Below are 19,676 nucleotides of genomic sequence, written 5' to 3'. Positions count from 1 at the left end.
GGCACTGCTGTGACAAAAGTGACTAGAGGATAAGGGAGATTTTGAATATCTGCACACACTTTTGGACACTGGACACTTTTGGATTGTGTGAGGCCCACTGATATCTGAGCGCTATGTGACAGGCTCGATGGCACTGCTGTGACAAAAGTGACTAGAGGATAAGGGAGATTTTGAATATCTGCACACACTTTTGGACACTGGACACTTTTGGATTGTGTGAGGCCCACTGATATCTGAGCGCTATGTGACAGGCTCGATGGCACAGCTGTGACAAAAGTGACTAGAGGATAAGGGAGATTTTGATTTTCTGCACACACTTGTGGACAGTGGACACTTTTGGATTGTGTGAGGCCCACTGATATCTGCGCGCTATGTGATAGGCTCGATGGCACTGCTGTGACAAAAGTGACTAAAGGATAAGGGAGATTTTGAATTTCTGCACACACTTGTGGACAGTGGACACTTTTGGATTGTGTGAGGCCCACTGATATCTGAGCGCTATGTGACAGGCTCGATGGCACTGCTGTGACAAAAGTGACTAGAGGATAAGGGAGATTTTGAATATCTGCACACACTTTTTGACACTGGACACTTTTGGATTGTGTGAGGCCCACTGATATCTGAGCGCTATCTGACAGGCTCGATGGCACAGCTGTGACAAAAGTGACTAGAGGATAAGGGAGATTTTGAATATCTGCACACACTTTTGGACACTGGACACTTTTGGATTGTGTGAGGCCCACTGATATCTGAGCGCTATGTGACAGGCTCGATGGCACTGCTGTGACAAAAGTGACTAGAGGATAAGGGAGATTTTGAATATCTGCACACACTTTTGGACACTGGACACTTTTGGATTGTGTGAGGCCCACTGATATCTGAGCGCATATGTGACAGGCTCGATGGCACTGCTGTGACAAAAGTGACTAGAGGATAAGGGAGATTTTGAATCTCTGCACACACTTTTGGACACTGGACACTTTTGGATTGTGTGAGGCCCAATGAATATCTGAGCGCTATGTGACAGGCTCGATGGCACTGCTGTGACAAAAGTGACTAGAGGAGAAGGGAGATTTTGAATATTTGCACACACTTTTGGACACTGGACACTTTTGGATTGTGTGAGGCCCACTGATATCTGAGCGCTATATGACAGGCTCGATGGCACTGCTGTGACAAAAGTGACTAGAGGATAAGGGAGATTTTGAATATCTGCACACACTTTTGGACACTGGACACTTTTGGATTGTGTGAGGCCCACTGATATTTGAGCGCTATGTGACAGGCTCGATGGCACAGCTGTGATAAAAGTGACTAGAGGATAAGGGAGATTTTGAATTTCTGCACACACTTGTGGACAGTGGACACTTTTGGATTGTGTGAGGCCCACTGATATCTGAGCGCTATGTGACAGGCTCGATGGCACTGCTGTGACAAAAGTGACTAGAGGATAAGGGAGATTTTGAATATCTGCACACACTTTTGGACACTGGACACTTTTGGATTGTGTGAGGCCCACTGATATCTGAGCGCTATGTGACAGGCTCGATGGCACTGCTGTGACAAAAGTGACTAGAGGATAAGGGAGATTTTGAATATCTGCACACACTTTTGGACACTGGACACTTTTGGATTGTGTGAGGCCCACTGATATCTGAGCGCTATGTGACAGGCTCGATGGCACTGCTGTGACAAAAGTGACTAGAGGATAAGGGAGATTTTGAATATCTGCACACACTTTTGGACACTGGACACTTTTGGATTGTGTGAGGCCCACTGATATCTGAGCGCTATGTGACAGGCTCGATGGCACAGCTGTGACAAAAGTGACTAAAGGATAAGGGAGATTTTGAATTTCTGCACACACTTGTGGACAGTGGACACTTTTGGATTGTGTGAGGCCCACTGATATCTGAGCACTATGTGACAGGCTCGATGGCACTGCTGTGACAAAAGTGACTAGAGGATAAGGGAGATTTTGAATATCTGCACACACTTTTGGACACTGGACACTTTTGGATTGTGTGAGACCCACTGATATCTGAGCGCTATGTGACAGGCTCGATGGCACTGCTGTGACAAAAGTGACTAGAGGATAAGGGAGATTTTGAATATCTGCACACACTTTTGGACACTGGACACTTTTGGATTGTGTGAGGCCCACTGATATCTGAGCGCTATGTGACAGGCTCGATGGCACTGCTGTGACAAAAGTGACTAGAGGATAAGGGAGATTTTGAATCTCTGCACACACTTTTGGACACTGGACACTTTTGGATTGTGTGAGGCCCAATGAATATCTGAGCGCTATGTGACAGGCTCGATGGCACAGCTGTGACAAAAGTGACTAGAGGATAAGGGAGATTGGATTGCTTTTAAAAAAGCAGTTTGCGGAGCAGTGGGTAAACAGCAATGCCAGCCTGTCAGGAAGCCTTAGAAGGCAGCCCAACAACCAACACCACTGATACACCACTATATAGCCTCCCCTTGCACTGCACACACAGTGACTGGTGTGTTGTGCAGGCCAAATTGCTAGCAGCAGAAGCAGTTTTTTTTTCTTCTCAGCAGGACAAAAAAAAAAATTGGGATTGCTTTTAAAAAAGCAGTTTGCGGAGCAGTGGGTAAACAGCAATGCCAGCCTGTCAGGAAGCCTTAAAAGGCAGCCCAACAACCAACACCACTGATACACCACTATATAGCCTCCCCTTGCACTGCACACACAGTGACTGGTGTGTTGTGCAGGCCAAATCGCTAGCAGCAGAAGCAGTTTTTTTGTCTTCTTCCCTGCCTAACGCTCTCCCTACAGAATCAGCAGCAACCTTTCCCTATACTAAGGTCGGCAGAAGTAAGATGGCGGTCGGCGTGCACTCCCTTTTATACCCCCTGTGACGCCCACCAAAGCAAGCCAATCACTTGCATGCCCTTCTGAAAGATGGTGGTGACCCGTGCCTATGTCATCACGTTGCCCACAGTGTCCCTGGATCCTGATTGGCTGAAAAAGAGCGCAAAACAAACTTTTGAAATGCGACTTTGGCGCGTAAGTCGCCGACCTCGTGGCCGACCTCATCCTAGGGTCGGGTTTCGTTTCATGAAACCCGACTTTGCCAAAAGTCGGCGACTTTTGAATTTTTTCGACCCGTTTCGCTCAACTCTATCAATCGCCATCTCCGTTTTTCCTCCTCCTCTTTTTGGCTATCATCCTTCTTCCCCTTGTCAAAGTTCAACTTTTCCAAAGGAAGCAGTGACAAAATCATGACATATTCGTTCTTCTATATCTTTTCCTGCACCGCCTTCTTACGATGAGTGCCCAGTGGGCCCTCAAAGCATACATATACCTCCCCATGTGCCCTGTCATCTACATTGATCCGACATTCCTTTTCCTTCTCAGTCTGAACCAAAATAGACACAGGGTCAGCTCGGCCAACTGACACCCCGGTAACCGCCCCCGACAAACTGGTCCCTCGCTCCTGCGACCCCACCCAAGCGGCTAAATGCGCAAGGGGCGCTCCAAATCCCTCCATCCGCGCCAACAAATCCAGCATGGAAGTCAACATCTCCCCTAGCCCCCCAATTCATGAAGGAACTTGGTCCACAACTCCCTGACCTAACGCCACCAGCCGGCCCCCCAACCCACTGCTGACCGCAGGAAACCTCACTAGAGATGAGGACAAACAAGACATGGAGCCATACCTGGCTGCGATGACGCTGTGACTCCTCCAGCTGCCAATCCCGTATCCCGCAGTGCATCGACTACAGAGCTTCCCATAAGACCCTCTGTCCCCAGAGGTCCACCACCTTGTGAAACAGGCTTTCTCGACGCCGTCGCCCCCACAGGGAACTACGTTCAGGCTGTTTGCTTCTCCGGTCCCCGCTGAGGCAAGCGAGCTGCACAGCCACGGTGGCTTCCGCCTGCAGACACCCACCCCCTGCAACCCCCACCGACTGCCTGAAGCACCATCCATGCTGATCCACCGCCGTTTTTCCGGTCAGGGTGCCCGAGGTACTGGGCATAGCTGACAGCCTCGGGCGATGGGGGCTGCTGCCCGACGACCCCCCTCTGGGTAACTCCCACCGCCGCCCCAAGAAGAGGAGGCAGACAGCCCGGCTCAATGACGGCCTGCTGTGACGTAATTGTTCATCGCTGACCCGGCGAGTGCAGGCCCCGCCTCCTGCTCTGCTCGGGGAGAAGGACTTGCAACCGCCACAGGACCCAGCATGGCTCGTGGATTCCTCCCAGCCCGGGCACGCAACCCGGAGGGTCCCTGGAAGGGGTTCCATCGCCAAGGCTGGGTCCTGGGATCTGCGTCAGGGGATAAACACTCCGTGGCCCTTGACCGCCACCTCGGACAGGAAGAGACACCAGCGGCCAACCCGCTGCTTCCACCGATGATCCCCGCGATCTGCTCCTCGATCCACGCCAGCAGGCTGCAACTCCGCTGCAGCGCGCAGCCTCTCCAATCCAGCTGATATGGACTCCATGCCGTCTGGACGTGGGACCGTCTCTGCGGCTCCGGAACTGAGGTAACCGCCCCATAAGCTGACTTCAACTACCCCCCCTTATTTCCATACTCCACCCCCCAGGGACAGTTAACCCCCTCCCTCCAACCCACTGTCATGTGGGCCTCCACTTACGTCTCTGGGGAGGGGGGTTTGGCTCACTCTGGCCCCTGTCTTTCGGGAGACACTTAGGCCGGTGAACAGAAGTTCTGATGTGCTTGTACTGAACGCAATTGTTGGGTACAGTTAGGGTGCAGTCACAGGAGAGGATTGTCTTGTGTGCAGTAGCGCCGAGTATTAGCCTGCCTTATCGCAGTATTGCTGTGTGTACAGTGCTGTGCAGACAGCTTTTACACAGCACTAATACTTTTAATCTTTTTTTCTGCACAGTGAACGAACGTTCATTATTTCCCACACCGTATACAGCTGTATGCTTGTGATACCTTACCCATTTACTGTTTTATGTAGTGGTCTAATCCATACTGAGCCAGTGAGAGTCTGTTTCTGACTCTGGAAATATATACTGAGATTTACAATGACCCCTACACTGTATACAGCTGTACGCTTCTGATCCATTACCCTTTTACTGCTCTTTTTATTGTGCAATCCATACTGACCCTGAGAGCATCTGTGTCTGCCTCCTGAAAATAATAAGGAGATTGATAATGTTTAAACAATACTATATGTACCTTGTATCTGGTGATACAGTAATCTTTTTATACTTTTTATATTCTTGGCTAATCCATACTGGGACTGAGAGGGTCTGTGTCTGCCTCCTGAAATGTCTACGGAGATTTAGAATGTTTAAACTATACCATATATACCTTGTACCTGGTGATGCTGTACCTTTTTTCAACTTTTTAGATTATTGCCTAATCCATATTGAGCCTGTGAGCATATGTGTCTGCCTCCTGAAATACATAAGGAGATCTTTTGTATTTTAAGTATACTATATAAACCTTGTATCTGTTGATCCAGTACCCTTTGTGCCCGAAATTCATCCTCCACCCACCACTCAAAGTGCATCATTGACACCTGGAACATTGGCCCACATGTGTGATTATTTCTTGTGGATCATCTTTTTATATTATGGTGTGATCCATACTGAGCCTGTGAGAGGCTGTGTGTTACTCTTGAAATATATATGTATATCACCAAATGACCCCAACACTGTATACAGCAGGATGCTTGGGATCCATTCCCCTTTTACTGCTTTTTATATTGTTGTGTAATCCATACTGGGCCTCAAAGCGTCTGTGTCTGCCTCCTGAAATAAATACGGAGATTTTGAATGTTGAAACTATACTATATATATCTTGTATCTGGTGATACTGTACCCTTTTTCTACTTTTTAGATTGTTGTCGAATCCATACTGGCCATGACAGCGTCTGTGTCTGCCTCCTCAAATATATACATAGATTTATAATGTTGAAACTATACAATAACCCTGTTATCTGGTGTAAAATGAAACGCCACGCAGGGCCGGTGTTTACTCAGTACCGGGCCTTACAGGCTCTTTTAAGGGGAAGTATGTCACGGTGGTGATTGGGACCCGGTCCGTGGCCCTGGGTGTCCAATAAAGAAGATGATAGTTCAGATGAGGGGGAAGATGGTATGATAATTAATTTGGAAAAGGGGGATCGTGACGCCACCCGTGGTACTCGGCTAGGGTAGCAGACGCTGCAATGCAGATCCTCTGGGCCGGTGTTAAAGCAGACAAAATTATGAATCATAGAATCGTAGAGTGGGAAGGGACCTCCTGGGCCATCTGGTCCAACCCCCTGCTCAAAGCAGGATTCGCTAAATCATCCCAGACAGATATCTGTCCAGCCTCTGTTTGAAGACTTCTATTGAAGGAGAACTCACCACCTCTTGTGGCAGCCTGTTCCACTCATTGATCACTCTAACTGTCAAAAAGTTTTTCTAATATCTAATCTGTGTCTCCTCCCATTCAGTTTCATCCCATTGCTTCTAGTCTTTCCATATGCAAATGAGAATAAAGATGATCCTTCTGCAATGTGACAGCCCTTGAGATATTTGTAGACAGTTATTAAGTCTCCTCTCAGTCTTCTCTTTTGCAAGCTACACATTCCCAAATCATGCAACCTTTCCTCATAAGACAGGGTTTGCAGACCGGTCACCATTCGGGTCGCTCTCTTCTGAACTAACTCCAGTTTGTTGATGTCTTTTTTAAAATGTAGCACCCAAAACTAGACACAGTATTCCAGATGAGGTCTGACCAAAGAGTAGTAGAGGGCAATAATGACTTAACGTGATCTAGACTGTATACTTCTGTTAATACATCCTAGAATTGCATTTGCCTTTTTTGCTGCTGCATAACACTGTTGACTCATATTCATTCTGTGATCTATTAGTATACCCAAGTCTTTTTCACATGGGCTGTTGCTTAGCCCTATTCCTCCCATTCTGTATATCCTTTTTTCATTTTATTGCCCAGATGTAGTACTTTTCATTTTTCACTGTTAAAAACCATTCTGTTAGTTGCTGCCAACTGCTCCAGTTTATTTATATATTTTTGAATCTTCTCTCTCTTCCCTAGTATTAGCTATCCCTCCTAGCTTTGTGTCATCAGCAAATTTAATCAGTTTACCCTCAATTCCTTCATCTAAATTGTTGATAAAGATGTTGAACAGTACAGGGCCCAGGACAGAGCCCTGTGGTACCCGACTTGAGACATTCTTCCAACTGGATGTGCAGCCATTTACGACCACTCTTTGTGTCCGATCACTAAGCCTGTTATGAATCCACCTAACGGTTGCCTTGTCTATTCCATGCTTAGTCATTTTTTCAATAAGGATTGTGTGAGATACTTTGTCAAATGCTTTGCTGAAGTCAAGATATACTATATCTACAGCATTTCCCTGATCCACCTAATCAGTGATTCTATCATAGAAAGAAATTAAGTTAGTCTGATATGACTTATTAGTTACAAACCCATGCTGACTCTGTTTAATCACTTCATTCTTATCCAGGTACTTACATACATGTTGTTTAATAATTTGTTTAAAGATCTTTCCTGGTATAGAAGTCAGCCTCACCGGCCCATAGTTGCCTGGGTCCACCTTCTTCCCCTTTTTGAAGATAGGAACAACATTTGCTTTTCTCCAGTCTTCTGGGACATCTCCTGTTCTCCATGAATTTTCAAAGATTATGGAGAGTGGTTCAAAAATTTCTTCTGCTATCTCCTTCAGTACTCTGGGGTGTAATTAATCTGGACCTGGATACTTGAATTCATTTAGGTTAGCTAAGTGTTTCCTCACTATATTTCTGTTTATAGATATCCTGGATTCTTCTATTCCCTTAATAGGACAGTGAAGAATAGTTGATGTTACATTTCCTTTCTGAGAGAAAACAGATGCAAAAAGGAATTTAAAAGTTCGGCCTTCTCAACATCCTGTCTCACCATTTCATCATTTTCATCCTGTAAAAATCCTACAGCATCTTTGACTTTTCTTTTACTGTTGACATATCCCCAAAATCTTTTATTATTGCTTTTGACATCTCTTGCAAGTCTCAATTCATTGTCAACTTTAATAATCTGATTCGTGCCCTGCAGTTTCTGCAGACAGCATTTTATTCTTCTTTAGATATGCCTCCCTCTTTCCATTTTAAAACATTTCTTTCTTCCTTTTTAGCATGTGCTTATGTTGTGTTCATCCATCCTGGTTTGCTTAAACGCTTCCTATATGAAGCTCTCCACGGGCAGAGCTGTATCCCAGGGCAGTTGAGATGGTGTTTGTGAGCCATTGACGGGGATGGTGAGTGTAGCGTGTGTAGCAGGCGAGTTGTAAAAGACACCAAGGACACAGTTGGGTGCAGTTTCTGAGTTTTTCCTCAAAAGTTTTGTGCACAAGATGACCCGCTTGGTACTGTGTCATCCGAGGGAGGGGTCCGGCAAACTTCAAGGTAGATCAGAAACACCTGCTCAAGACTCCTCCTTGTGTATCCTTTCTAGGCTATGTCTCTGCGCTGATCTCTCCCTTCCGTCCTGCTGTGCGCCTTCGAAAACAGTGTCCCAAGCCAGCAGCCACGGATCACACCGGGCGACGTGGGTCAGGCTCCGGGGTCCTTTATTCCAACTGCTGCCTTTTTGAGTATTGAATGCGGCTGTGACTGAGGCACTTAAAGTTACCTCAGCCTCCGTCTTTCTAGCTGAGCCCTGTATTTCTCCACTACTTTCAGGAGCCATCTTCCTCAACGAGGCCTGGTCCTTCCTTCTCCAGAAACGGGCTTCACAGGTGGCTTATTGCACTTCCCATGCCCCAAGGACCCCTTCCTTCCAGTCTAGGAGCTTGGACAAGATTTTTCTCTCTTCTCTGACCCTCAGCCCTCTCACAGCAATCCTGATATTACTCTGTCCTGTCACCGACTTACTGTCAGGAGCCCCGCACTGCACTTGCTCACTGAGCCAGTGCGGGTGTCCTGAGTACAAAGACAGCGCTCAAAGATACCTGTGGAGTGGGGCAGCAGCGGTGACGATGCGTGCTTCAGAGTATCAGGACCTGAATCACATGACTGCTGGGGGCGTGGCCTAAGCTCCACAGATCTAGGAGCTGCAGGGAAACTCCTAGAAAGGTAACTACAGGACAATGTTACCAAGAGGCATAGACAGAGACAGAAACCAGATGAAGCCAGGGTCAAAGCACAAGATAGCAATACAGTACCAAAGGGTTAGACAGAATGGATAGTCAGGACGCAGCAATAGGTCAGAAAACCAGAACGGGCAATAGACGGTACAATACGGACAAACTGTAACGGAGTAACGATAGCCAAGCCAGGAGGTCAGAACCGGAGAAGACAATAGTACCAAAGCGAGAGACGGAGTACAGAGTGAGGGAACAGGCCGGGTCAAACATGGGAAGCAAACAAGCAATGCAATACATGAACACCAGGGGTCAGACACACCAGAAACAACAGTATAGCTGACAGAGAACCCTGGTAAAGAGTGAGTAAAAATACCCCTCCCAGATCCAGAAAGAGGCCACGAACACTTAACCCTGTGAGTGCAGAGTAAGAACCCTGTTCAAACCATGACACTTACAACTCTCTAGAAAGATCCATTTACCTCAGATTAGCTCCACCCACCAACTGTCACCTTGCTCTCTCTGATTGGATGCCCACAATCACTCCACAACCTAAGCTACTCCCACTGTACCTACCTTCCACACTAACTCCCAACACCCTTTCATAGTCAGTCTGGGATGAGGCCATCCTCCCGCCGGGTACACCCAGAAAGCACTGACTAAAAAGTGTGTGTGTTGAGTGCAAAGTTAGGAGTCCTGAGTGGTGATCTCTCCTTACCTGAGGGTGGGATACCACACCTTTGGATGAGGTGCAGTACCTCTATGGCGACCGTACCCTCAGGGGCACCATAGTACCCTTTCTCAACTTTCTATATTGTTGTCAGATCCATACTGGGCCTGAGATCATCTGTTGTGAGTTCATTTTCCCCTCCATCACTGAGGCCTGGTGAACTCCCTATTCTAGTGAAGGAAGGTAGTGAGCCTGATTATCAGGCACCTGGGACTAATGAAGACGATTGGCTGAGTGGAGTCACTGACTGGATTTAAGGCAGTCTACGCCCTTTCTGCCCTGCGGGTGAATTCTCTGTGGACTCTTGGACACCAGTCTGATTCCTGCTCTCCTAAAGCTAAGTTTTCTGTTTTGCCTTTTTGCATCTAAGATTTGTTTTTGTTTTTCTTGCTTTTTGGATTCTGCCACTCCCTGCTGTAGTGTGCAGTGTTCCTTGAGCTCTATCTTCTGAAAGTACCTGAGTGCTGATTTAGTTTTTGAAGCTTAGTTGCTTCAGGGCCATTTTTATATCAGCTTGTTGGCTTTTGTCTCTGATAGGGTTTTGGCAGATTGCAGACAGCAGCCTTCCTATCCGTTCCTTTCTAGGTAGTTTTTGGGCCCCGTCTTTGCTCAGCCTGTCTTTCTGTCTGTGTAAGTGTTTTCATCTTGCTTCACCGTCATTATATGTGGGGGGCTGCCTATTGCTTTGGGGTCTGCTCTGGGGTAGTTAGATTTCCCCTTTCCTTCTTTAGGCCTATGTATCTCTCCGGCTGTGATTGAGGGGTCTAGGTCATCGTAGGAACCCCCCACGGCTACTGCTAGTTGTGTTGATAGGTTCAGGGGTCTGCAATCTGATAGTTGCCAGCTTCTCTGGTTTTCAGGACTTAGCTAGCATTTCTGTTTTTGCCTCCTATGGTGACTCAATCATAACAAGCATCTGTGTTTGCCTCCTGAATTGTATGCGGAAATTCAGTATGTTTAAACTATACTATATATACCTTGTATCTAGTGATACTGTACCCTTTTGCAAATTTTTATATTATTGTCTAATCCATACTGAGCCTGTGACCGTCTGTGTCTGACTCATGAAATATATACGGAGATTTACAATTATCCCTCTACTGTATAGAGCTGCCCGCTTCTGAAACAGTACCATATATCGGCTGGTATTTTTAGTCCATTTTCACAAAAATTATAAAGTATGGTGGAAGAGGCCGCGGACGTGGGTGTGGGGGGGCAGCTGGTACTGATGGTGGTGGTGGTGCATCTGCTGGTAGTGCCAAAAGCACAATAGTAGCTAAGTCTGGAGGTGTTGAGCCTGCGTCATCGTCTGGCACAAGATCCCTTTTCTGGGAGTAGGTAAACTGCTTTTGAAGCCGGAGCATCAGGAACTGGTTTTGCCTTACATTGCCGAAACAGCCTCCAGCTCTATCACCTTCTCTTCTGAAGTTTAAAAAAATGCAAGTACTGAGTTGTCAGGCTTCTGGTCAGGAATCACCCCTTTCCTTGTCTCCTTCACCCCCACTAAAAGTGAAGGATGCGGCAGCCCACACTTCAGATTACTCCATGGAGCTCTTTTCACATACCATGCCTGTGATATCAAGTGAAATTCTGAATTCCCCAGTCCAACATGAATCGGAGATGGAGTGCACTGATGCACAGCCACTGCTAGATGATTCTGCTGATACATTGACCCACAGCACTACATTCCCATCACACTCTACAGAGCCAGAATGTGACACTGATGAAACTCAGGTGCCCCTTCCCGCATACTATACCACCTTACACGGTGACACAGAGGAAAGTGCAGATGAAAGTGCCGGTTCCCTGAGCAGGTGGGCGGGTCCTACTCATGGGCGATGGCAGTGGCACAGGGCCCCTCATAGTACAATAAAGTGTCTCTGCCGGTGGGAGGGCCCAATCGCTGTCAGACATACTGTCGTACTATGAGGGGCCCAGTGCCAGTGCCATCGCCCACGAGTGGGCCCCCCATGCTTGCTCAGGGCCCCAGCACTTGCAATACTTACCTCTCCCTGCTCCACTGCCGTGTCATCATCAGGTTAGAGAGCGCGATGACATCACGTCTGTATGCCCTCTACCGAAACAGTACAAGTGCAAAGAGCTTGAAGATGGCAATGCTGAGGAGTCCAGAGTAGAGCAGTGCCCAGCGAGGAGAGCTATTTAATTTTTTTCAATGTTGGGAGGATTTTTTGGGGATTAATATACACTGGAGAATGATATATGGGGCCCATCATACACTGGAGCATCATCCATTTGGCCCATCTTATACTGGAGAATTCCAAATGGGGGACATCAGACACTGGAGCAGCATTTACGGGGCCCATTACACACTGGAGCATTAGAAATGGGGCCCATTATATATGGAGCACAATTTGGGCCCATAACACACTGGAGCATCATCCATGGGGACCAACATATACTGGAGCATTCCAAATGGGGGACATTAGACACTGGAGCAGCATTTACGGGGCCCATTATACACTGGAGCATTAGAAATGGGGCCCATTATATATGGACTCTATGGAGCATTATTTGGGCCCATAAGACATTGGAGCATCATCCATGGGGATCAACATATACTGTAGCATTATGTGGAGCTCATCATATACTGGAACATAATATGGGACCAATTATTCTGTATGGAGAAATATATGGGGCTCATTATTCTGTATGGTGCACTACAGTAGGTGGTGGCCATAATACTGTATGGAGTAATATACTGTCTGTTTTTTGAGCTATTGTAGAATTTAAAATAGATATCAGTCATGTCATGTAAGCAGTGAAGTATTTTTCATTGTACTATACCTATATTTCTGTGCCGTATTGGAGCATTATTGTGGTATGTGTTAAAAGGGCGCACTGACATTCTTTTGCCCAGGGCACGCAAAAACCTGGCACCAGCCCTACCTCCCCACAACTTTAGCCAAATAACCCCCAGTTTACAATGCGTAACTATTATTATAAAGTAAATTAAGGTTGACAAGCTTAATTAATAAGAATTGATGTTGCTGGCATTGAAATGGGCACTGTAGGTGTGTTTACTGTCCTCCACTCCCTGACGACTTTGCTTCCCCTTTGACTTGCATTAGGTTTCGTGTTTCAGTCGGACCCCGACTTTTCCCTATAGTCGGCCGATTTCGTTGAACTCAACTTTTAAGAAAGTTGGTTTTCATGAAACCTGACTCGACCCGAAAAAAGGCAAAGTCGCTCATCTCTACCCACGACCAGTGTGCAGTTCTCCTTTGTCTCCAAGCGCTTGTAAATTAAGGGAGTAAACACCTAATTTGGCCTCACTGGTGATCTGGCAGACCTGACTTTGGTAAGAACGAAAACTGCTACAACAGTACCGGATATCTGCTGTTTGGATTACGGTCAAATACATACTGGGAGAGCGTTTGTGTGTGACGACGGAAATAAATACCGAGATTTAAATTTTCCCCTACACTTTATACAGCTGTACATTTCTGATACAGTACTGTACATCTGCTGTTTGGATTACGGTCAAATTCATACTGGGAGAGCATCTGTGTGTGACTAAGGGAATATATAAAAGGAGATTTAAATTTTCCCCTACACTTTATACAGCTGTATGTATCTGATACAGTACCGTATATCTGCTCTTTGGATTACGGCCAAATACATATTGGGAGAGCGTCTGTGTGTGACGACAGAAATAAATACCGAGATTTACATTTTCCCCTACACTGTACACAGCTGTACGCTCCTCATACAGTATCATAGATCTGCTGGTATTTTTGGTACATTTTCCCAAACATGAGGAAATTTGGTGGAAGAGCCCGTGGGCGGGGGGGGGCAACTGGTACTGATGGTGGTGGTTGTGCATCTGCTGGTTATGCCAAAAGCACAACAGCAGCTAAGGCAGGAGGTGTTGATCCTGCGTCATCGTCTGGCTCAAGAAGGCCTGGCAGGTTCCCTTTTCTGGGAGTAGGTAAACCGCTTTTAAAGCCGGAGCATCAGGAACAGGTTTTGGCTTACATTGCAGAAACAGCCTCCAGCTCTATCGCCTCCTCTTCTGAAGTTTCAAAAATGCAAGCACTGAGTTGTCAGGCTTCTGGTCAGGAACAACACCTTTCCTTGTGTCCTTCACCCCCACCAAAAGTGAAGGATGCAGCAGGCCACACTTCACATTAGTCCATGTAGCTCTTTCTATAATACCATGCCTGGGTTATCAAGTCAAATCCTGAATTCCCCTGTCTAAGATGAATCTGACATGGAGTGCATTGATGCACAGCCACTGCTAGATGATTCTGCTGGTATATTGACCCAGAGCACTACATTGCCCTCGCAGTCTACTGAGCCAGAATCTGACCCTGATGAAACTCAGGTGCCCCTTCTCGCATACTATACCACCTTACATGGCGACACAGAGGAAGGTGCAGCTGAAATTGAAGAGGAGGTGATGGATGACCCAGTTGTTGACCCGGATTGGCATTCATTGGGGGAAGAGGGTGCCACTACCAATAGCTCAGAAGAGGAGAACGATCCGCAGCAGGCATTGATATTGCAGCAGCGGTTGTCTGGCAGGCCCACAGCTGTCCAAAAACGTGGTAAAAAAACAAAAAGAGTTGCAGGACAGCTTGCCCAGACGGTCAAATTAGCACACCGTGCAAGTCCTGAAAATTTATACCATAGTAGGAAGAGTGCAGTGTGGCACTTTTTTGACCAAAATCCTATTGATGAGGCAAAGGTTATCTGTAAGAAGTGCGGAAGGACATTTAGCCGAGGGAAAAATCTCCAAAATTTGAATACCAGTTGCATGATTAGACATTTAATCACCATGCACTTGCAAGAGGGGACGGACTACAAAACCTCAGGTAGCACATGTGCACCTGCTCTAACTGAAGGTAGCCAGCAACGCTCCATTGCTTCCCTCACTGTAAGCCGAACGGTAAGCACACCACCAGCAAGAAATGTTGAGGTGTCGTCACAAGGCCAAAGCAGTCAGGGAATCACAATGTTTTTGCAACGAAAGACTGAATCTAGGCCATCATCACCAGCACCACCACCATCACCATCACCAACCCCCTCTCAGTCCGTCAGGTCCACCACTAGTTCCCCCATATGCAGCTCTCAAGTCCAGCTCACACTAGCAGACACTCTGAGTAGGACAAGAAAGTACTCATCCTATCATCCACGTACACTGGCTTTGAACGCCTACATTGCCAAACTGATCTCATTAGAGATGATGCCCTTCCGTTTGGTTGAAAGCACAGCGTTTCGAGAGCTCATGGCCTACGCTGGCCCATGCTATGACTTACTCAGTCGGCACTTCTTCTCTAGAAAAGCCATCCCTGCCCTCCACCTGCATGTGAAAGACCACATTGTCCATGCACTTAAACAATCAGTGAATGGAAAGGTGCACCTCACAACAGATGCATGGGCCAGTAGGAATGGCCAGGGCCGTTACTTGTCCATCACTGCGCACTGAGTTAATATGGTGGATGCAGGCTCCACAGGGGACAGCGGCGGTGGAACAGTGCTGCCTAGCCCACGGTATAGGAAACAGTTGGCTGTAGGTGTTCGACCCTCCTCCTCCTCCTCCTCCAGAAGCGAAAGCTCGTCGACAGAGCGCAGTTGCACGAGCACTCCATCCACAGCTGCCAGTGTTGCAAACAAGGTGTCCCACTATCGAACAGCTAGTGGTAAGCGGCAGCAGGCTGTTTTAAAGATGATGTCTTTGGGTGACAACAGACACACCACGGAGGTACTGGCCGACTACTTGCAGTGAGAAACTGAGTCATGGCTGGGCAGTCTACATCTTGAGCCGGGCAAGGTAGTCAGTGATAACGTCCATAATTTTGTGGCGCCCATAGCCCTTAAAAAACTCAGATACATACCTTGCCTGTCTCACACCTTGAACCTGGTGGTGCAGTGCTTCCTAAATAATTATCTGGAGTTAACAGCCCTGCTCCATAACGTGCGAAGACTGTGCTCGCACATCCATCGCTCGCACATCCATCGCTCGCCAGTAGACTCCAGTCGTATGCAGAGGCTCCAGCAATCGCTCAACCTCCCCAAGCACCGCCTTATCATAGACGTTGCAACAAGGTGGAACTCCACCATGCACATGGTTGAGAGGCTGTGTGAAGCATTTGTGGGAGGATACACAGGCAGGCAGTTTGAGGGCAGACACGGAGTTGTTTTGTCTTTCAGTGTTTTGAGGAATGCACATGGCTGGTAAGCGCAGACGACGCCATCATAAGCATGAGCATCCCACTTATGCGCCTGCTCATGCAAACTTTGACGCACATTAAGAATCAGGCGTCTGCTGCGGAGGAGGAAGAGGAGGAGGAGGGTAGCCTTGATGACAGTTAGCCATTTTCTGGTTGGGGAACTGTCCTGGAAGAGGTGGAGGAAGAAGAGGAGGAGGAGGAGGATGAGGGGGATGATTATTTTGGGGAGGAGGATGCTTCTCGGGGGGAAAGAGAAAATGTTGGCTTGCCAAGGTCAGGTACAGGGCTTGTGCGTGACTGGAGGGATGTGGATTTGGCAGAAAGTTCTCTTCCACCCACCACTGTCAGTGTATCATTGACACCTGGAACATTGGTCCACATGTGTGATTATCTCTTGCAGATCCTAAAAAGGCACCACCGTATTGTCTGAATTATGGAGGATGATGACTATTGGTTGGCCAGCATCCTCGATCCACAATATAAAGGCAAATTACAGAACATCATGCCAGAGGAGAACCTAGAGCTAATATTGGCAAACAAACAAGCAACTCTGGTAAACCGTTTGTTAGAGGCATTCCCAGCACACAGCAGTGGTGCAGGTTCTACCACGAGCCATACTGGGCCAAATGGAAGAGGTGTTCGTGGTGCACACAGCTGAACTGGCGTTGAAGACAGGGGTTTCATGACCATGTTGTGGACTGATTTCTCGAGGAACGCTCACACGACTGATAATACTGAATCGATTGCAACAGACAGGAGACAGCAGTTGTCAACTATGGTTCAAAATTACCTCTCCTCCCCTATCGATGTTCTCCCTCACAGTTCATTTCCCTTTGACTACTGGGCCTGCAAACTGGACACCTGTCCTGAATTGGCACAATATGCCTTACAGGAGCTCGCTTGCCCTGCTGGTAGTGTGCTATCAGAAAGTGTCTTCAGTGCTGCTGGAGCAATCCTGACAGAAAGAAGGACCCGGCTGTCGACCCAAACTGTTGATGATCTCACCTTCATTAAAATGAACCATGCATGGGTTTCAAAGGATTTGGTCCCACCTTCCCCTGATGACACATAGGTTGCCAGCAAAATGGCTCGCTTTGTCCTCCTCTTCCTCCAACTTCTCCAATTCCTCCATTTGCAGCTGCTGAACATCCAGCCTACACCTTAACATATGCCAGCTTTTCCACCTCCCTAACTGGCCTGTCCCCCCCAGGGCCGGTATCTGCACCTGGCGTACCTGGGCAAGTTCCGGGGCCCTGAGCAAGTGGGGGGCCCACTCGTGTGCGACGGCACTGGCACAGGGCCCCTCACAGTAGGCCAGTGTCTCTGACGGTGGGGGGCCCATTTTCCATTAAAGACACCGTCGTACTATGAGGGGCCCTGTGCCAGTGCCGTCACCTACGAGTGGCCCCCCTGCTTGCTCAGGGCACCAGCACTTGCAATACTTACCTCTCCCAGCTCCACCGCTGAGAACTCTTTCGCATTTCCTGACAGTGACATTCAGGTTAGAGAGCACAATGACGTCACGTCTGTACACCCTCTGCCTGAACAGTCCAAGTGCACAGAGCTGGAAGATGGAGAGGCTGAGGAATCTAGAGTAGAGCAGTGCCCAGCGAGGAGATGTATTTCATTTTTTTAAATGTTTGGAGCAAAATATGGAGAGCATTATATACTGGAGAATTATATATGGTGCCCATCATACACTTGAGCATCATAGACAGGGCCCATTATACACTTGAGCATCGTATGGGGCCCATTACATATGGAGCATTATATGGGGCCATCATACACTGGAGCATCATCCTTGGTGCCCATCACACACTGGAGCATCATATACGGGGCCCATTATATGCTTGAGCATTATAAATGGGGCCCATTATATATGGAGCATTATACACTGTTTGCATAATTATTATTAGGCAAGTTGTATTTGAGAGGATTCTTTTATTATTGAACAACAGCTATGTTGTCAATCAACTGAAAAGACTCATAAATTTCAAAGCTTCATATTTTTGGAAGTTGGAGTGGGGTTTTTTAGATTTGTCTATCTTCGGAGGATATCTGCTTGTGCAGGTAACTTGTCATGATCCCAGTGCAGGTTTTTGAGCTGCATACCGGAGGTTAATGTCTGGAGCTCTGTGCAGGTTTTGAACTGCACACTTGGGGTTAATGATTGTGGCCTCTTTCTGGTTCTGGGAGAGCTTCATAAACCCCTGGGTAGCTTCAATCCCTGCCAGTTAAACTTTTGCCTTTGGCCTAGTGTGCTGACCCCCGTGTGCCTGTTTGTTGCTATAGCTTGTTTATATGGTTCTGACCCGGCTCTGTTTCCCGTTGTGAGTTTGCCTGTTGATTTTGTACTGCGTTATTATCTGTGTATGACTCATTGCCTGTGACCTGACTACTCTCTGCTCGCCCCCTTTGGTACCTTGCAGCTATCTCTGTGTGTGACTCATTGGCTACGTCCTGACTATTCTCACTGTCTATGCCCCTGGGTAACTTTGTCTCGCAGTTACTCTGCTAGGAATTGTCTTGCAGCTCCTAGCTCTGTGGAGTTTAGGTCACGCCTCTAGCAGTCATGTGCTTCAGGTCCTGCGGCTCTGAAGTACGCATCTATTCGGTTGCTGCACGCTCCACAGGTAGCTTTGAGCACGCTTTCACTTTACTCAGGACACGCACACTGGCTCAGTGAGCAAGTTCAGTGCGGTGTCTCTGACATTATAACTGGCCTACAATTTTTTTTTCTCTCCTCACTTCTGCAGCATGGACCCAATGTGTGCTTTATCTGAGCAGGTGAAAAGCTTGACTCAGTCACTGCAGAAGCATAGTTTGGAACACCAAGCTCTGGCCCAGTCCCAACGGCGGGTTGAGGACTCAGTTCAGGGGGTACTTTCCGCAGGCTTCCAGCAGGTGGGGAATAGAGATGTCATTTTAGTCCCACCTGAATCCCCGGTTAAATTGCCAGATATATTTTCTGGTAACAAGGATGATTTCAGGGCATTTAAGGAGGGCTGTAAGCTTTTTTTTTCTTTGAGACCCCGCTCCTCTGGGGATGAGAAACAGAGGGTGGGGGTGGTGATGTCCCTGCTTAGGGGGTCCCCACAAGCCTGGGCATTCTCGCTTTCCTCTTCTGCCCCTGAGAGAATGTCTGTGGATGCATTTTTTGAAGCCTTAGGGATTATTTATGATGAGCCTGATTGAGTGCGGTTGGCTGAGGACAAAGTGATGAGTGTCTGTCAGGGGGAGCACTCAGCCGAATGGTTCTGTACTGAATTCAGACGTTGGGCAGTGGAGATTTCCTGGAGTGATGCCGCCCTTCGGGGGCTGTTCCACAGAGGCCTGTGTGAACGTCTGAAGCATGCTTTGGCACTTCATCCTCCGCCTGACTCCCTGGAGGATGCCATAGTCCAAGCGGTTCGCATGGATCGCAGGCTGCGGGCTAGAGGCATTATACAATGGGAAACGCCCTTATTCTTCAGTGGAGATGAGACCCAGACTCTTCCTATGGCTATGGAGGTGAGCGCTGTCACCTGTGAGGGAAAGGAAAGAAGACGCCGCCGGGAAAAGCAGTTGTGCTTCTATTGTGGGAAATCTGGACATTGGAAGAAGGACTGCCCCTCCTGTCCGTCATCCTCCAAGATGGCGGGAAATGACTA

This window comes from Dendrobates tinctorius, unplaced genomic scaffold (genome assembly GCF_039654945.1).
Source record: "Dendrobates tinctorius isolate UK_male_01 unplaced genomic scaffold, ASM3965494v1 ptg000065l, whole genome shotgun sequence".
NCBI lineage: Eukaryota > Metazoa > Chordata > Amphibia > Anura > Dendrobatidae > Dendrobates > Dendrobates tinctorius.
This window is presented reverse-complemented; position numbering follows the sequence as displayed.